Genomic DNA, 21,438 nt, shown 5'->3' with positions numbered 1-21,438 from the left:
TGCATATACAGTAAAACCTGTGAAAGCCGGAACTTGTGTAAGGCAGAAACTTGTCAGAGAAGGAAAACTCAAAATATTTTTGAGTGGTGATTGCATCCTCATAAAGGCGGGGAACTTTCGAGACCCAGAAAAACAAAGCAGTCCAGTTGACTTCTGGCTCTCACAGGTTTCACTGTACATAATTTTAAGAAGCTATTAATATTTAACTTTATATTGAGAGAAGCATATAAGACTAAATATGAGTGAATGTATTGTTAATTACTGATGTGAAGTTTTGAGAAATTATGACAACCAATTTGCATTATAAATGGAAAAATACTGAATGAAATTGTAATGATATGCAGAGAAGATGAACATACATGATAGTATTTTTTTCATGGATCGCAGTTAACTCATCAAAGATTAACATTTAGTAAGCCCTTACTAGATGCCAGCACTATTCTAGGCACTTTCTACTGTTGCGTCATGCAAATTTCACAAGACCTCTGTGGGTTTTGTACCGTATTATCCTCATTAAGTTAGGCTGCAGCAGTGCCTCTGATCTTAGCCAGTCAGCTATGGAGTCTGCACGAACCATGGTAGTACTGTATGCAAATTTTCTACACAGAATATATTGACATTATATGAGCATGAAGAAAATATATATACTGCAAACAATTGATTCAAAGATAAATAGCATCAAAATTTTTACAATGATCATGATTTTTACATATAAATAAGTGAATGCAATACTCTTTTTAGCACGTATATTAAGGTAATATAGCAAACAGAATTAATCTGATAGGCACAGACATCAATGACATAAGCATGCTTCATTTGACTCTTCGAAGTTTTGTTCTATGTAATGTTTCAAGATAACTTGGAATTAGTTGCTTTGTGCTTAATTTAATCTTAATATTGACCAAAACCAAACCAAATCATTGCCATTGAGTGGATTCTGACTCATAGCAACCCTACAGGACAGAGGAGAACTGCCCTGTAGGGTTTCCAAGGAGCGCTGGTGGATTCGAACTGCTGTCCTTTTAGTTGGCAGCCATAGCTCTTAACCACTGTGCCACCAGGGCTCCTTAATATTGACAAGAATGTCCTTTCTTTTTCAATTGAAACTTGAACAACTTAATGTTAATAACCAACTGATATTTTGGAGAAAGATGTTATAAGGTTACTCAAATCATTAGCTATTGCCTGAAAATACTTATTGACATATTTCACAGTTTCAAAGTCTGTGTCATTGATGCTATATTATTAGTCTTCTCTAATGAGAGAACAAGGTTTTGGAGAATCAAACATATTTGTTACACTCTTGCAAAATTTATACTTTTCAGACTTCATATATACAAAAAAGTGGCTTTGCAATGTGTTAATAAAGGAAATTTGGTAAGAATATAAAAATAAGTTTATTGAAAATAGCATTAAAAAATAAGCAAAAATATCCCCTGAAGCTTTCTTAAACCCAAATAATGGTTTAGTTTAACTAGTAAAGAATGTTTGCCTTGAGCATTATGCTGTTTTAAGATCTGCCTATATCAGACCAAATTGACAATAGCAACTGAAAAGATTAGATAGGAACCTTAGTGGGCAGGGAATTTATGTTAACAGAGGAGGAACAACTCAGTAAAGGAGGGTGAAAATGGTTGCACAACTCGAAGAATGTAATCAATGTCATTAAACTGTACATGTAGAAACTGTAGAATTGATGTATGTTTTGCTGTGTATCTTCTCAACAACAACAACAAATCATTTTTAAAAAGCTGAATGATATTTAGAGAAAATAGGATTTGAAAACTGCCCCAAATAATTTTCTATTGTTTTTAGTCATTGGAATACATTGGTAAAGTATATCAAACAAATGATAGATATTGAAGGAGCACCATCAAACCTGGACAACAACACAAAACTTTACCAGTATTTTGTCATGATATTTAAAATTCTAAAATTATAATTTCTTTATAAATTTTTAATAACTAAAAAAAAACTTATTTGTGCCATGAAATGCAAATGAGAATGTTACAGTTAAAATAGGGGTAAAGCCATGTTTCTATTATAGTCTTCTCACTTAATATGATAAAATATTCTTTACCAATTTTATTACCAGTTTTTTAGAAATGGTTTTAACGCTTGCACAATATTGCATCATAAGGTCTGTTATAATTTAACCATTTCTCTGTTGTTGAGTATTTACTTTGCTTTCTATTTTCACTTTTATAAATAACAATGCAAATAATATTTTTGTCCAAAATGCCTTTTTAATATATGTTTTTGTAAAATATCCATAAAATTGTTTTGAATGTGCCCCCCTTAGAATAGATTCTTAGAAGGAGGGAGTACTGAATTTCAGGTTTATGAACTTATTAAAGCTCTTGAAAACATTCCCAAATTACTTTTTCAAATAATTTGTTCCATTATAATTTTGGTTGCAAATATCAGGAACAAGTCGAGCAAAAAAGATGAGTTTATTATCAAAGACACACAAGGATTTCTTGGAACTCATAGACAAGAAGGAAGTCAGTCCATAGGGAGGGACTGAGCAGGAAATGGAACACCACCTGACATATTTCTCTGACTCTCCTATTTGCCTTTCTTTGTAAGTCTCTCACTTTTCTCACCCTCTACAGAACAGACTAGTCTGATCTCCACCTACGGCCACCTCACAGATCTCCAGATCACTCCTTAAACTTTCAGCCAGTCAAGGAGACTATCTTGTTGCCACTCATCCTACATTTATAAAGAAAAATTCTGATTTTCCATGGGTATCAGTGTGTTCCAGAAGGACAAACATTGTTCCCAGGTCCCACACCCTGTGGAAGGATGAGTTTGCCCTGGGGTATTCAGGCATTCGTAAAAAAGAAGGAAGAGTCTGTTGTCCGGGAAGGAAGACACCCTTAAAATATGACTCATACTGTTATACCATTGCACCTAGCATGAATAGTGTAAAATGAACTTTTTTCCTGCATTCTCAATGCCAGTAATAAACTCTAAACACTTAGGCTTTATTAATTTGATATGGCAATGTTATTTTATTGCTTTAGTTTGCACTTTTGATTGTTAATATGATATCTATTCATGTGTTAATTTTTATTTGTTATTATCATTTTTTAAATTAACAGAGTCTATATTTTTCCCTTTTATTTAATGCAGTTTAGATGTTTTTATTATCCATTTACATGTTTTTAAAGTACATTAGGAATATTAATTTTAATTGTTTTCATTATTTTACAATTAAAGGTTTTTTTCTGATTTCTTCTTTGTCCTTTAAATTTATGTTGGATATTGACATACATAATATTTTAATTTTATGGAGCTAAGTATGTTGCTCTTTTGTGAATTCCTTAAAGATTTTAGGTTTAAATTTTTTCTTTATCCAGAAGTTTATTTTGTTATTTTGGAGTATTAAAACATATTCCTCTTGACATTTTAAACTGCTGTAATTATGTTTCTAGACCTCATTTATGATTGCTTAGATTCTAATGAAAACTGTAGTACACTTTGAAAACTATCAGATAAATATGGAATAAAAACTACTTCAATTTAAGGGACTAAAGATGAATTAGCAGAAGTCTTGGCCAGCCATATTTGCACCTGCTTTATTCAGAGTAGTTTCTCTCTAATTAATCACCAATCCCATTGCTGTCCAATTGATTCCGACTCATAGCAACCGTATAGGACAGAGTAGAACTGCCCCAGAATGTTTCCAACTCTGTAATCTTTACGGAAGCAGACTGCCACATTTTTTGACAGAATGATCACATTTTGGGGAAAATATATAAGCCTAGAAAAAATGATATTAAGAAATAATATCTAAATCTGTTTATTCCCCAGGTAATAGAATTAAACAGGAGCCCTGGTGGCACAGTGGTTAAGTGCTCGGCTGCTAACTGAAAGGTTACCGGTTTGAACCCACCTGCCGCTTCATGGGCGAAAGATGTGGCAGTCTGCTTCCTTAAAGATCACACCTTGGAAACCCTATGGGGCAGTTCTACTCTGTCCCAGAAGGTGTCTATGACTTGGAATCGACTCAACGGCAGTGCGTTTGGTTTTGGGGATGATAGAATTAAAAACTTTTTCTTTTTCATATCCATGTTTTCTCATTTTTCTATAATTAGCATGAGTTGAGAAACAGTATAGATAGATTCTGGAGTCAAACCGCCTGGGCTTAAACCCAAGATTTACCTCTTAATAGCTATGCAATGAGGGGCAAGTAACTTTACCTTTCAGTGTTTGGGTTTTTCTTATCTGTAAAATGAAGACTGTAATAATACTCACTTTACAGTAACAATGCCGGCATGTAATGAACTCTCAATAAATGTTATCAGTTACTGGTTTGTACTAGTTTAATAATAATAATTGTTTATGTTTACTGAGTTCTTTCTTGCTTCATATGTATTATCTCATTTGATCCTCACAATTACCCAGTGAGGTAGGCACCATTTTACAGACTGGGAAATTGAGGCATAGAAAGGTTAAATACCTGTGAAAGGTCATACAGTAAGTGGAGGAGCTGGTGTAGGAATACAAGCAGCTTAAAGCCTGAGCAAGCTACATTATACTACCTTCTAATGGGGCCCTGGTGGCATAGTGGTTAATGAGCCATAGCTGCTAACCAAAAGGTCAGCAGTTCAAATCCACCAGCTGCTTCTTGGAAACCCTATGGGGCAGTTCTACTCTGCCCTATGGGGTCGCTATGAGTCAGAATCAACTTGATGGCAATGGGTTTTTTTTTGGGTTTGGGTATTGTATAAGTAAAAGGTATATTGATACTGGCATTTATCTAAGTCTAGTTTCATATCTCTATCTATGTCTTCTATAGACTTTTTGTTTGTCACATGGCTTCAGAGAGAAAACATGAAAAGAAAGGTAATTCTCTAAATGACATAGTGCTCTCAAATCCTTTCAGCATCTGCATCTCTATGTAAGCCTGTATTAGTACCCAGCTGTATTACATAAAGAGCTCTGGTGGCACAGTAGTTAAGAACTTGGCTGCTAACCAAAAGGTCAGCAGTTCAAATCCACCAGCCACCCTTTGGAAGCCCTATGAGCCAGTTCTACTCTGTCCTATGGGGTCACTGTGAGTAGGCATAGACTTAATGGCAACTTTTTTTTTTTTTTTTAATGTTACATGAATAATACAGGCATCATTTCTTGTGGAGCAATGGACTGGCATTGCGGAATGATTTACCCCTGTTCAGTCATTTGTTCAGCTGGTATTAACAATTCTCTCTTCACCAACTTGTAATTCCAATCGCTTTGACATTACCAGTTGTGGATATTTTAGAACAAAAAAAAAAAGAGAGAGAGAGAGAAGGAATTAAGATGGAGGACTTTCTTTGGGATAAGAAGATGAATCTAAATTAGTTTATTCAGTTAGCCTAAGTGGCAACAAGATGTAGTATTCCCACAACTCATAACTTCTGAAAAGATGATGAATTTGACTCAAAACAGTTTTTAAAGAGAAGATTATACAGCCATATGGCTTGAAGAGGAACTCTGTCACACTGGAGACTGGCATTATTTAAAGCACATATCTGTCATGCATGTCGTGCTTGGCCCTTTATGGATTGTGAAAGCAGCAATGAATGTGTGCATTATGCAGTTTATTGTTACTTAACATCTTTCATATACAGAAATCAAGGTTCTTTATTACCCAAGGAAGAGATAATGTCAATGGTTTGCAACCTTACTGAAGATGAATGCCTTCTTAATGCCGTCTAAAGGGTGAGTTCATTATTTATGGAAACTAAATGTCAGGGTGACACATTGACTCAGGGATGATACTCCCCCATAAGGAACATATCCTTGTTTTCCTACAGCTCATGGATAGATTTGTCATTTGTTTGACTCACTTAAATACAGTAAGCCTTGTCCAAACAATATGCTGCTGTGCCTGAATCAATTTAGTTGGAAAATCTCTTTGCTCTTGAGTTTCATTACATAGCATTAATAGATGATGTATAGAGGTACTTTCTGGAGTGAATCTTTCACACAAGACCTGTTTGCTATTTGAACTTGAATAAGTAGTAGGATTTTCATTCCTTAAACACACTATGTAAAAAAAAAAGAAAAGAAAAGATTACTTCCTCAGTAGTCTTACTAGATGACACAAGGATATCATATGGTGTAACAAGAAATAAGCACAGAACAGAGTAAATTAATTGATATTGTGCCGAGTGAGTCTGACTCCTTTTTTCATGTAGGCATCTTTGAAGATGAAAGAAGCAAAATGCTTTCCTTGGTTACTGCAATGAGATTATTTAATTATAATCATCTGGCTCTGGCTTAGTTCATGACACAAAATAATCTAATGTAGGGATTGTAGAAGGGAGACAAAGTAAATGGGGGTGCAAAGTGGGAGAAAGAAAGGTGTTTCATTTCCTCCGATAGAGATCAAAGGCTCTGTTTGACTATTTTGGATTTCCCCAATGTTATGTTTTGTTTTGTTTTTGAGGGGGCATGGGCTGTATCAGTTTAAAAACTCAGCCACTTAATCTGTACTGCTGAGGTTAAAAAAGGCATTCAGTCATTTCTATATAATTCGCAATGTTTGGTGAAGATAGTTCATCCAAGTGAAGGTAAGCAATACTTAACACAGAGCACAATGAAGAATTAAGAGACTTTCAGAAGACAGATTCATACCAAGTCCTTCTTTAAGACTATCCTAAAATAAGTTATATACACCATATAACTTGTCTTCTGCTTATCCTTTTTATATTTTTGCTGCCTTGTTGAAAAGTATAATTTATGTTGTTTTCTTCTTTTCTACTTAGTGCAGAATGTCATGTCCCATGAAGTGTTTATGCATTTCTGTATGATCATTTGAGGAACAGATCTAATAACCTAAACCTTCATAAGTCTATACTATTCCAAATCACTAAAGAAAATTGAAGTGGCTAAGTATTATTCAATTTATGATTCAAGAGGAAAAAAAATGAATAGTTTGATGGGTATGGGAGAACTAAATGGCAGCATAAGTAAATGTGTGAAAAATCCCAGTGACCACTCTTTTTTTTAAGAATCGTGCTAAGGGCATTTCCTGGCACATAGCACACACAGTACTGTTTAGTGCTTGATTATTAAAAAGTTGTTTTTTTTTAAATAAATTTCTTCCTGAATTCCAATTCAGATTCAGTTTCAGTTTCTGTTCATTGAACATCTATTCTGTGGCCCTTTCATGGTAAGGACTTTGGAATACATTATGTCATTTATTCCTTTGTGACTTAAATGTAATTTTAGTGGTTTCTAAGTTGATTTTATGAAAAATCTCTGTCCTATATTTTCCCAACATTTTTGAACATGTGGATTACTAAAATGTAAATTTGTTATTTGCGTTTCTTCAGTGAAAAACAACATGCTCCTTTTATATCTCTTGTAGTGTTATTATCACTGAGTTATCCAAATAGTCTCACTTCTATTTAATTTGAAAATGCTAATCTGTCCACCTATGTTTTCATGAGGTACTAGAATTCATTCATTACAGCAGCTGAAGAAGTCTGTGGAGGTGAACTCAAGTGTATTTCTTTAAGTGCAAGTTGAACAAGTGGAATGCATTTGACTCTGCAGAGGAAAATGGAGAGAACAGATTAAGACAATTTATAGGAGAAGAATTTCCATGCACTAAACAATGGCAATGAACTTAAAATTAATATAAATTTTTACATATACATATATATGTATATGATTAACGAGCTGTTTAGATCTTAGGGCCCTGAATAAAAACAAATATAATTAATTACTCTTACGAGAGCCTAGAAGTTCACTTAAGAAAAATTGAAGGGTTCAATAAAGGCCAAATAAAATTAGATTGTCTCTCTCTGAGATACCTGCTAGACTGAGTCTGCAAATGAAAACCACTCTGTTATACGTTACAGAAGGAACTATCTCTGGACCTAAAAGCTATTCTTCCCACGGTTCTCAGAGAACATTTATGGCGCAAACAAGGCACTCTGACAGAATTTTTTAAAACTAGATTAGCTAAATTCTGAATTTTAAAAGACAATACATAATCAGAGTAAAATGAACTGACCTGAAAATGTTTGTAGCCAATAAAGTCAACCACATAAAATAAATAAAACCAATGACACTGATACGCTTAGGATATTATGTACAAATGAAAATTAAAAAGTGAGTTTTAATGGAGTCAAGCAGTGAAACATAAAATTAAATCTGACCAGAATCACCTGATTACATCACTCTGTCAAATAAGATCATTTTAAAATATATTATATATTATACAAAATATAATTATATTTCTAATAAAAAATTGAACCAATGTTTTAGAAGTTGTGAATGTGAATGAGTAAAACATTGATAATATCTACACAATATAGAAAACACATGACAATTATTTTGAAAAGTACATTTCCCCTTAAAAAGCACTATGTGTTGACTAGTTAATGCGTAGTGATATGAGCATGTCTTACGTACCTTACTTTAACTCTACATATTTTGCAAGAGATTAAATTGGAGAGGGTGAAGGGAAAGGAGAAAGGGATGGAGAGGAAGATGGGACAGGGAAAGGGAGATGGAAGGACAATAGATCCTTGCTTATATACCAGGGGTCTGAAAGACTTGTGCAGTCAAGTGCAATGGCAGGTGGGAATGGCACAAAGGACATATATGGGAAGGTGATGCTATTTACATTTCACACATTACATGTGGAAAAGCAGAGTATAACACTTCATAAGATTCAGTTCATTGTAATAGAAATAGTAAGCTCTAAGTAAAAGTTTATAAAGAATTTTGGTTTTGTCTTCTTAAATTACTCTCCTTAGTATCCCTTCTATCTGTACTTGATATCCATAATCTGGAGAGAAGTTTTAGGGAGATCAGAGGGATGAAAATACAGTGAGTAAAGCAAGTTCCTAGAATTAGCCAATTACGCAAGCTTGTAAAGCTAGCTACACAATCCTAGCTTAAAAAATGGTTAGTAATGAGGACAAAAGTGCTTCAGAGTTCAGGGGGGCTTTGTAATATTTTAATTGCTTCTTTTATATTGAAGAACAAAGTACAAATCGTAACGGTATTGAGAAACGATGACCTAATGGAGATTAACATGTAAGCGCCTAGAAAATCCATTTCATTTTTATTCATACCTGAACTTTGGACACATACTTGTGTTTAATGAATATTGGTGTATTAGGCAGAAAAACATCATCTGTTCAAACACAGTTGGTAGTTTAAGGTTTCATTTTTCTATCAAACATCTTGCAAGCCAAGTGATTTCATCAGCATATTCAAACCAATGCCCAGCACTGTTAAAGGTCACTTCTAACACTTTGAAACATAAGACAAAGAAGGCAAGATTTTAACTTAAAAACATTATAGTTTTTAACACTTCATATTTACAACAATTTGTCCAATTCTACTAATAATTTCAAAATTACTTATACAAGTCTCAATGTGAGAATTTAATTTTTGATGAAGGCATCTTTACAAATCAGTAGGGAAAGAAAGTGTTGTTTAATAAATGGTACGGCAACACTTGACTTGCTTTTGTAAAACATAACAGAATAAGAACTTCATTTCTGACCACATGTCAAATCAATATGCATGAATTAAAGTGTCTTTATTAAAAAGAAGTCATAAAAGTAGAATTTATAGGCTATTATCTTATCCCATGATGGCACTTGATTATGAAAAAATAACGATAAAGAATTTTCTTAGGAAAATATATATGGATTTGTGTGTGTATGTGTGCATGTGTGTTTTTGTGTGTGTGTGTATATACTATGAGCACACTAATTTTAATACTTTCAATTCTGGTAAATGACATTTATATAAGCTAAAAATCTTTCAGTAACAAATAAGGACACTTCAGAACATAAAATATTTTTATGTATAACTGAGCTCACACACAAACACACACACATACACACAAAAAAGAAGGAAAAAAAAAGGTCAAGATACTAAAAACAAACAGGAATAAATATGTTGCTGAATCTAAACCAGTCCTGGATTGCTTATATGGGTAGAATAAATGTCAGGCTTAGTAACTGGTAGGACCTTTGGGATTTCTTTTTTTTTTTTAATCTGTGTCATGGAATTTATTTCCAATATCTAATTTTTTTTTTAAAGTACTGTGTTTTAGGTGAAAGTTTACATCTCAAGTTAATTTCTCACTCAAATTTTATACACATATTGTTTTGTGACACTGGCTGCAATCCCTACAATGTGACAGCATGCTCCCCCTTTCCTCCCTGGGTTTCCTGTGTCCATTCATCCAGTTTCTGTCCCTTTCTGCCTTCTCGTCTTGCTTTCAGACAGGAGTTGCCCATTTGGTCTCCTATATTTGATTGAACTAAGAAGCACATTCCTCATCTGTGTTATTTTTTGTTTTATAAGTCTGACTAATCTTTGTCTGAAAAGTGGGCTTTGGGAAGGACCTTAGGTTTTAATGCCCACATATTTAGTGTACAGGAGAAAAAGGCATGGGACCATAAAGTTGGAAAGATGGATTTGAGACACCTTCATTACACTGTAATCTTCTAAGGGCTGCACTCTTACTGGAAAAGAGTCTGTGTGAAAAAGAAAAATGACCAAACAAACCCCGTCTCTGACTGGACTCCTGGTAAAACACACAAAAGAAAAACAAAAACAAAAGTTTGCATTAAGAAAATTTTTTTTAAAAAGTATCACTTCAAGAAATGACCATAAAAACTAGTCCTGTGAGAGTTATCTTCAAGCCCCTGTGACTGCTGGCAGTACCCACCCACAATGCTGCCCATGTGGGATTCCCTCAATTGCACCATAACCATTACCACTGAAAATAAGCTCATGATTAAAAATTACAAATGACATGAGAAAAGAAAAAATCCCCCATAAGTAAGAGTCTGCAAAATCAACAAACAAAAGGCTGAGCAGCCCCAAGAACTTGAGATAATATAAATATTTTCTGTAATAATCTATAAAATCAATACATCTACTCCTCACTTACCGACAATCTCATTATCCAACATTTTGCATTTTTGGCAATAGTAAAAAACTACTCTCCGACTATTTTGTGCGTTAATAATGTATGTCTGGCAGTAATGAATGCCAAGGTGTTAGGCAAGAATAACTCTGGCTGTGAAGGTTAAGGTTGTGTGTCAACTTGGCTGGGCCATGATTCTCAGTGGTTTGGCAGTTATGCAATGATGTAATTTGGCAGTTATGTGATGATGTAATTTGACAGTTGTGTAATGATTTAACTTGGCAGTTATGTAGTGATGTAATTTGGCAGTTACATAATGATGTAGTCATCCTCCATTTTGTGATCTGATGTGATCATACTCCATTTTTGCATAATGCTAATTTTTGTATAATGACTCGATCTTTGGAACTCAATCGTGTATACAAGACTCAAAAAAAAAAAAAAGAATTGAAACTGTAAGAGAAAAACAAGACACTGGAGTAAAGAATAAATTTGAATGGAACCAGGTTGAAATTCTATAAATGAAAAATGAAATAATTGAAATAACAAGGTAAATGATCAGCTGAACCAAACACCACTAAAGAGAGAATTAAAGAAATATTAGCTGTATCCATGGAAATCACTCTTAAGTGCAGAGAAATAAAGAGATGTTAAATGAGTTAGGAAATTTAAGAGGCATAGAGTATAGAATGACAATGTCCATTAAAAAAAGAACATAAGATCTGGAGGAGCAATATTCAAAGAGAGAATATCTGAAAAATGTCTAGAATTGCTGACAGATACAAATGTTCATATTCAAGAACTGAAATAGGCCCAAAGCAGGCAAACAAAACAAAATATAAATCCATTGAACTTCGTATATATAACCTCTAAAAAAAAAAAAATCCAAAAAGCAAATAAAAAGTGAAAGCAGGACAGGAAAACACAAAAGAAACATTTGGACTGAATGAATGTTTCTGAATTGTGACAACAGAACAGCTCTTCAAAGTTCTGAGAAAAAAATTAGTAAGTTTCTGTGACTATATCATTATCAGAAAAAGTGGACTTCAAGACAAGGAGTATTCTCAGAATAAAGACGTTTTTGTTGTGTGCTGTCTAGATGATTCTGACTCAAAGTCATCTATAGAATAGAGTGGAACTGCCCCATCGGATCTCCTAGGCTGCAATCTTTAAAGGAACAGAGCTCCAGGTCTTTTCTCCTGTGGTGCCACTGGTGAGTTTGAAACACTACCTTCCGGTTAGCAGCCTAGCACTTAACCATTGTACCACCAGGGCTTCTTAGGATAAAGGTAGATATTTCATAGTAAAAAAAAGGGGGGGCAATCAATTCTTGTCTGGTTGCAGGACAAGATTGAGTTGATGCATTTCTTCCTATTTCTCCCACTAAGTACCACCAAAACCTCTGGACATTATATATAAAACAATCATAAGAAAATACTGAAAGGTGGAAGAAAAAAAGGCAAACTGGCTAGGGATCACAGGACACAAGGAATGATAGTTTATTTTCATTTGTGTTTGTTGTTGTTTTTACCTCGTATATTCCAGACTTGGTGCTAGAGAAGTTGGCAACACAAAAATGCCAATGGGCACAGACCAAAAAAAAAAAGCACCATTTCCCTGCTGTCCAAAGGACCAGTATTGAGTGGCCTAGCAAGACAGAAAACATTTAGACAATAACTGCTCCCAACTACCCCTGGGGTGGTGTCAGAGGAGGCCTAATGGAAGCAAGACTTTCACCTTTGCTTCTAGCAAGACCCTCTCACCTCTGTGATGTTGTGGAGGCCAATGAAGAACAATAATGAGGCTCTTTTCCCCCTCCCAGCCAGGGTGTGTTAGTGACGCCCAGTGGAGAGACTGAACTCGCTTCCTGCCTGCAGTAACAATGTCCCACTCTGAGGTCACAACAAAGGCTGAGTGGGGAACCTGGAGTTATAGCCCTACCTGGTAGTTACAAAGTGGCAGTACTCATCCTCCATCAGCATGGTATCAAAGAAGTCTTCCTAAAACAAAGTTTTAAGTAAAATCCAGAACAGGATACTTAAAATATTGAGGGTACAAAAAAAGAAAAAAGTCATACTGAGATCCAGGAAAATCTCAAATGATAAAAGACAATCAACAGGTGTTGACATCGAGATGACAGAGATGTTGAAATTATCTGACAAGGATTTTAAAGCAAGTGTCATAAAAATGCTTAAAGGAGCAATTATGAATATGCTTACAATAAATGAAAAATAGAAACTTCATCAAAGAAAGAGAAGATATAAAGAAGAAGCAAATGAAAATTATAGAACTAAAAAATACAACAACAAATTAAAAAAAAAAAAACTCAATGGACGTATTCAACAGTAGGATGGAACAGATGAAGAGAGAATCAATGAACTTGAAAAGAGAACAATAGAAATTATCCAGTCTGAACAACATAAAGAAAAGACTGAAATAAAAGTGAACACAACCTTAGGGACTTGTGGGACTATAACAAAAATGTAAAATTCATGTCATCAGAGTCCCATAAAGAGAGGATAAAGAAGATAGAGCTGAGAAGTATTTCAAGAAATAACGCCTGAAAATTTTCTAAATTTGGCAAAAGACATAAGCCTACAGATAAAAGAAGCCAAAGAAACCCCAAATAGAAAAAACACCCCAAAAAATCTATGCCAAAATTCATCCTAATCAAACTTCTGAAAACAAAAGACAAAGAAAAATCCTGCAAGCAGCAACAGAGAAATGACACCATACCTATAGGGAAAAAATAATTTGAATGACAGCAGATTTCTCATCAGAAACCACGCAGGCCAGAAGAAAGTGACACAGCATTTTGTAAGTGCTGAAAGAATTCAGTGAAACTATCATTCAGGAATGAAGGGAGGAAATGAAGACATTCTCAGATGAAGGAAAGCTAAGTTAGTTTGCTGCCAGCACATGAACCCTAAAAGAATGGTTAGAGGAAGTTCTATAAACAAAAAGGAAATGGTAAAATAAGCAGTCTTGGAACTCTAGGAAGAAAGAAAGAACAATGGAAAGAGTAAAAAATATGGGAGGAATTAAGACCTAAGAGGTTACATAATGTGCTCAGGCCACGTGGAGAATGGAAAAAGGATGGATTCAAGACACCATTCTGAGGACTACATGCACACACTCAGCAAATATAAGGCCATAGTTACCAAGAGGCTGTTGGATGCCTTCTCAAAATTGTTACACCCTCAAGAGGGATGACAACTCAACCGATGTTCAATTCAGATGGATCAAGGTGAAAGTGACTACAAAGGGATCCAAGTCTACAGAATTTCCTCATTTCTTTCTTTCTTCTAGCCTACTGTAGCCTTGGTGGCATAATAGTTAAGTGCTCTGCTGCTAATCAAAAGTTCAGCAATTTGAACCCACTGGTTGCTCTGCGGGAGAAAAGACCTGGTGGTGATCTGCTCCCATAAAGAGTGAAGCCTGGGAAACTCTATGGGTCAGTTCTACTCTGCCACATTTGGTCTCTGTGAGTTGAAATTGACTCGATGGCACACAAGAACAGCAATACTGTCTTTGTCTAACTTGATGGCCTCTCTGGTAGCGGGAATGTTTGCAGCAGCCTCTTCCCTCTCCTATTTCCACGGTAACATTTTCCTGTAAATGAATGCCATGAATGGTTTAAGATAGAGGAACTAAATTAAACGAATTAGTTTCTATTGCAAATTTTCCTTACTGTCTTGGTTATTTTTCCCTGAAATTATTTTATTTTTAGTTTATACATTTTTTAAAATGAATGAAATATAAATATTTGTAAACAACAAAAGGAGTCAATTTATCAAAAGACATAATCATAAATATGTACGTACTGAATTGCAGAGCTTCAAGATCCATGAAGAAAAACTGACAAAAGTAGAGAAAGAAATAGAATAATCCAAAATTATATTTGGACAATTTAACACATATCCCCAGTCATTGATAAAACAAGTAGACCAAAAAAAAACTTGCAACGTATTATAAATTGCTGACTTCCTCCTAGGTAACAGGCACTGTTTCAGGCACTGAAAACAGCGGTGAATGAAGCACTCACATAGCATACAAATAGTCATTCAACAACTATGTAGTCTATTATATAATATTCAAAGGAATGAAAATTAAAATAATAAGATCTGAATGATCAAATATTAGATAGAATAGAATAGAAAGACAATAAATCAGAAAAAATTTTCATAAATTGTGGATATAACTGTACATCTGTATAACATTTTAGAAGAAAAATTTGGCAAAATGTATACTGAATCTTAAAATGTTAATGTAGTCTTATTGCCTGTAGGAAGTTCTCATAAACATTTAGAGATGCCTGCAAATATCTCTGTATAAGGATTTTCATGGAATCATTCTTTGTATTAGTAAGGAGTGGAAATGACCTAAACTCAGACAATGGGGGCATCATTTAAATAAATGATAGTGGTATTGTATGAGGAACACCATGCAGCTATTTAAAACTTGTTTAAAAGCATATTTAATGGCATAGACAAAAAAGCTCATTATACAGTGTTATATGAAGAAAGTAAGATAAAGAGAGACTTTAGGACAACTGGAACCCTGGTGGCGCGGTGATTAAGAGTTCGGCTACTAACGAAAAGGCGGGCAGTTTGAATCCACCAGCTGCTCCTTGGAAACCTAATGGGGCAGTTCTGCTCGGTCCTATAGGGAGGCTATGAGTCAGAATCGACTCAACAGCAGCAGGTTTGGTTCTTTGGTTTTTTAGTCTTTTAGAACTTTGTAAAAGGGGCAAATTACTTCTTGAAGACTTTATTTTTTCCTTTCTAAAACTGCAACAAAGTTAAGTTACACAAAGCCATGTAGAGGGATTTCAGCTACCTGGTGAATCAGGATATTAATCTAGAAATTCCTTCACCTGGAATGGGAAAAAAAAAAGAAGAAAGTGATGTTTTAAGACGCTTCCTGTTTTTGTTTTTTGTTTTTTTGTTTTTTCCTTCTCTTGTTTGTTTCTTGGTTGTGTCATCTGTTTCTCTCCTCTTTACCAGGTGAACTCAGTCTTAATTGATCAAACTATCCACTTCATGCCACAGTACTGAGTGTAAGTAACCTAATTACCTTATTTATCAATTCTGATTCTTTTAATGTAGAATTTTTTAGAAGTTCTTTCAGATTTGAGGAGAAGCTAGATGAAGCATTTTAAGAAAAATGCAAGATTAGAAGGGAATGGATAGCATTGGGGGGATATTATAAAAATCTGCATGTAGAGTGATGACTGCCTGAACTGGGAGGTAGAGAGGCTGACAGTGGAGTAACAGAAAAAGTAACTAATGGAACAGGCACTGGATGACACTCTTCATCTAATTGAATTAAAGCCTATAAAACAAATTAAAAGAAAATTTCTTTATATTAAAGAAATGGGAGCAGACTTAGAATAACCAGTGTTAGAAACAAAACACAAACACAAACTCATTGCCATCAAATTGACTCCAACTCATAGCGGCCCTATAGGACAGAGTAGAACTGCCTCATAGAGTTTCCAAGGAGCAGCTGCTGGATTTGAACGGTCAACATTTTGGTTACCTGCTCAGCTCTTAACCACTGTGCCACCAGGGCTCCACTGGTTTATAGATCCTAGGAATTCAAGAACTGCTTCTTTGCAACCTATATTTAGCAAAATATCCATTCAACCTGCTTATATATATTTTTCCCAAACATTTTTGCCAGTGTATTCCACAAGTATTTCAACCGTACTTTTCAATCAATGAATGAAAAAGAATTTTGAGAAAATGGAAATAGCAAATTAAACTTTTCAACAGTTATTTACTAAGCACATACTGATCACTGTACTTGCTTGGGAGTACATGGATTGAATTATGTCCCCCCAGAAATGTGTGTATCAGTTTGGCTGGGCCATGATTCCTGGTATTGTGTGATTTTCTTACATGTTGTAAATCCTGCCTCTATGATGTTAATGAGGGAGGATGGGCGGCAGATGTGTTAGTAAGGCAGGACTCAATCTACGAGATTGGATTGTGTCCTGAGGCAATCTCTTGAGATATAAAAGAGAGAAATGAGCAGAGAGACAGGGGGACCTCATAACACCAAGAAAGCAGTGCCAGGAGCAGAGCGTGTCCTTTGGACCTGGGGTCCCTGCACAAAGAAGCTTCTAGTCCAGGGGAACGCTGCTGAGAAGGCTGACAGAGAGACAAAGCCTTCCCCTGGAGCTGACACCCTGAATTTGGACTTTTAGCCTACTTTACTGTGAAGAAATAAATTTCTCTTTGTTAAAGCCATCCGCTTGCGGTATTTCTCTTATAGCAGCGCTAGATGACTAAGACAGGAGGGATACGAAGATGTATAAGATATGACAACTGCTTGGGTTGAAGATCTTTTTCATCATAATTTCAAGAAATACTCTTTTCTTCATCATTGCTGGGGAAGTTTATTTCTTCATTTTAGAGAAGTCAGACCAGCCTAAAAAGTTCTGGAGTAAAAGTGTCCATCACTGCTCCTACAACCATTCCAATCACAGCCCCATCAGTCTTTTGTAGGCAGACTCCCTCAAATCATTTGACACTGAGTTGCAGGACACCTTAGAGATCATGTAATCCAACTTGTTAATTACTTAATAAAATAATCCAACAAGTCTTATTGCCATCTAAGCACATAAGACACTTTGTATCAAGGATTGGAGCTATACATACAATCCCTGCTAAGAAACGGTTCATAATTTTGAGGGACATACTTCAAAATTAAGACAAAGCAGTAAGGAAGCCTACTATAGCATTGTATACACAACGTTAAGTACTGAGAAATAAGTAACTAATTTTGCATTTATAAGTGTGGCGTGTGTGGGAGAATAAATTGAGGAAGAATTAATTCACACAGTAGGTAAATGATGTTTTAGCTAGATATTGAAGTATGAATAGGATTGTATCAATCAAAGAAATGGAGAGAAGACAGACATAATAGGGTGGACATGGGAAAGCGCATAGTGCCTGCAGACTTGTGAGTTATTTTAGTGTGACTAGACTGAAGATGGGCAGATTATCTTGGTTGACAGTCTCTCCATAAACACAACCAAGAGAAGTTGTTCTTACCAAAAGAAATAGTGTGATTCAATTAAAGAAGAAAGGAAACAGACCATGGACAGGAAAAAAATCAAGATTACTACAAAACCAGATTGCTTAGTAACAGAATGAAAGGGAGAGGAGAAATTAGAGGCTGAAACTCTAGACTGCTTGTTAAAGAAGGTTGGAGTAGAGAGAAATAAGTAGATTGAGTGAGAGTTGGTGGGGGTAGGGAGACTGAAAGTAAAGGACTTTAAGTCTTTATAGAGACAACTCTGAATGGGTGCTTATAAACCTTTTGCCTTTTCCTGCTCTATATTTCCTTTTCTACCTCTCTGCTCTTCACACAAGGACCCAGCTCCATACTGTGCCTTTTCAAGCGGTTTTGGCTTGGGAGATACTTTTTGACTGCATCCACAAAGGGCAGCAGTACATCTGACATGGGGAATATAGCATCTAGAAGAAAATCAAGTTCTCTTGCTAAAAGTGATCACCTCTCATAGCATAACTTCAATGATTATTTATTATAAAAGGCCACCTCCTCCTCCACTAACAATAACTAAAGGTGAAGTTGGAGAAAAACAACTGAGTGAAGGCTTCTGAGATCTCTGCCCTATTCATATTGTAGAAAACAAGAGATCAAATCCAACAGATCCGGAAAGGATAAGTGGTGTCATTGAGTTTTCACAGTTAAGAAGTGGTATAACTGCAATTAACACTGGGGCTGGTGTGCTTTCTCCCTAATGATGAAACTTTAATCACCAAGTAGTTTTTAAGCATCTGCTTCCCACAAGCTCTGCCTTAAAGTACAGAATAATGATATGTCATAGTTTCTTCCACGAGGCTGTATGAAACAATGTCAAAACATGTATGAATTGCCATTCACAAATTCAGCTGCATAAGAAATAATATAATTGCTATGAATATGTCTCTTTTAATTCAAAGACCCAATCTCCTAAGGCTGGTAGGAAATTTAACTTACAATGTTCTTGGTCTTTAGTCCTTGTCTTAGGCTGGGTTCTCTAGAGAAGCAAAACCAGTAAAGTATATAAATATATATATAGAAAGAGATTTATATCAACAAAAAGGCTCACTCAGTTATATAGACTGGAATGTCCCAAGTCTGTGGGTCAGGATAGAGGCTTCTCCTGATTACGTAGCCACAGGGCCTGGTGAACCCAGGACCAACAGCTTTGAGAGCTGGGTGGAAATCAATGAATCAGGAGATTGGCAGACAAGTCCGCAGGTAAGCTGTTAGTTCAAGTCCCAAGAACCGGAGGTCGGAAGAACAGGAGCCAGCTGCAAGATCCAGAGTGAGCAAAAGCCATGAGTTTTGCCAGAATGTCCGTTTATATTCCATGCAGGCCACATGCCCAAGGAAACTCTCTTTCAACTGATTGGCTGCTCACAGGAGATCCCATCATGGAGGTGATCACATTATATCAAATCTTATCATGGAAGTGATCATATCAGCATACGACTGCCAAACTACATCATAACTGCCAAATCACTGAGAATCTCGGCCCAGTCAAGTTGACACACAGCCTTACCCATCACAGTCCCTCAAGACATAATCCCGTGGCCTCACTGGTTACTACTGAGATGATACTTGTTTTCACAGACAGTTACTTCAAGCCTTCGTTGTTACATCTATGCCATGGTTGAGTCACGCAAATCTTTGGTACAAAGCTCTGGGTATGGATGGATTCAACCTGCTCAAACATGTTTGTCTTATCTATCTGAGCTCCTTGGATCCTGCCAGGGAGTTGTGGGCAAGTTCCCTCTGCTTCATGCACCAACACTGCCCCGCTCTCTCTCAACCTGAAGAATATGAAGGCTCATAGCTCCATTTCCTCAAGTTCTTTTTTAGATTGGTTTAGACTTTTGTCTAAAACATAGTCTAAGAAGCCTTGTCACAAAGTTATGGAAGCACTTAGATGAATAAAGAAAAGATAGAAAATGCAGAGAAGAAATGTAAATTAATATCTCCAAGAAGTATTCTGCCCTAAATGCTAACACTTATTTTAAGGAGATTACACACATATACATGTATATGTATTTTCCAAGTTAAAGTCATCATGAAACTAATTTATGGAGAGTGGGAGACTAGAATTCAGCCTTGAAGAATGGGTAGTAATCAGTCTGGAGAAGTGTAAGTGGAAGGAGTTCTAGACTGACAGAAATGCAGAAACAAATTAGAAAAGCCACAGAGGAGGGCAGGAGGAAAGACATTCAACAGTTGGGAGCACTTTTCTACCTGCCTTGGTGACCTCTAGAGAGATATTTTAATTCCACAATCATTTGCTAATATTGACTCTTTAAAAAATAATCCAAACCTGATTTTATCAAAATAAATAAATTACAGAAGAATAGAATATCGTTATTGTATAATCCTTATAAAAAATTTTTTATATGTACTTCTCTCCAGAATAATGGGTATCTAATTTTTCTTACTAATTACATCTTTGAGATAAGTAAGAACAATGTCTGTTTCCACTTACTCCCTGCCTCATCTATCTCATTTGGAAGGGCTAGATCCTGGCAAAGTACAAAAGGAACAGATTGGTATTATGTGGGTCTGTTGGTTTTAAACGGTTATTTGCAATGCCGCCTTATCTCATGTACTGAAAGCATAGCTTGGAAGAAACAACATCTACACCTTCTTCAATTAATATTTAGTACATAAATCTAAAAGATTATATTTGAAAATTAAATGAATAATTTCATGAAAAGTTTCCAAAACCAAACTTAACCCCTTTGACTAGACGGAAATCGAGCTTCTTATGAAGATACAGAATAAATTTTAACACATTATGAGAATACAAATAAGTGACACATAATAATTAAAAAATAAAAGTAACCAAATTAGATGTTCAAAAAGAAGCAAACTTCATAAAATAATATCACCATATTTTGTCTTCCAATAAGTTAAGATATAATTTATTACATATGCAATCCCTTTTTGGTAAGTAGTATGGGAGATATCAGTTCTAGTTTGCAGATGAAGAAATCGAGGATCAAAAAGTTATTCTCACCAGTGATGAAAATTGAATGAGTAAATGATCATAACATACAGAGTAATTTCATTTCTGATAGTAATCCATAATAGAAGTAGTCTTACATGAAGACTAATTAATAGCCGCTTCACGATATGACTAAACACATCTTTCTCACTCCCTAATAATATCTCTACTGATAGGTCTTTGTTTGATGATTATTGATGCTTATCTCTATTAAACAAGGCTCTTTCTCTTGTGATTAGGTTTACCATATAATTTATCATCCAAAGATGGGCTGCCTTTAGAATGAAAACCAGTTGCTGTTGAGGCTACTCCATCTCATAACGACCCATGTGTGTCAGAGTAGAACTGTGCTCTCTAGGGTTTTCAATGGCTGATTTTTTGGAAATAGACTTCCAGGCCATTCTTCCTAGGCACTTCTGGGTGTACTTGAACCTCCAGCCTTTCAGATGGCAGCCAAGTATGCTAGCCATTTGCACCATCC

This window comes from Trichechus manatus, unplaced genomic scaffold, assembly GCF_000243295.1.
Source record: "Trichechus manatus latirostris isolate Lorelei unplaced genomic scaffold, TriManLat1.0 scaffold00012, whole genome shotgun sequence".
Classification (NCBI taxonomy): domain Eukaryota; kingdom Metazoa; phylum Chordata; class Mammalia; order Sirenia; family Trichechidae; genus Trichechus; species Trichechus manatus.
The sequence above is the reverse complement of the archived record's forward strand: the minus strand, read 5'-3'. Positions refer to the sequence as shown.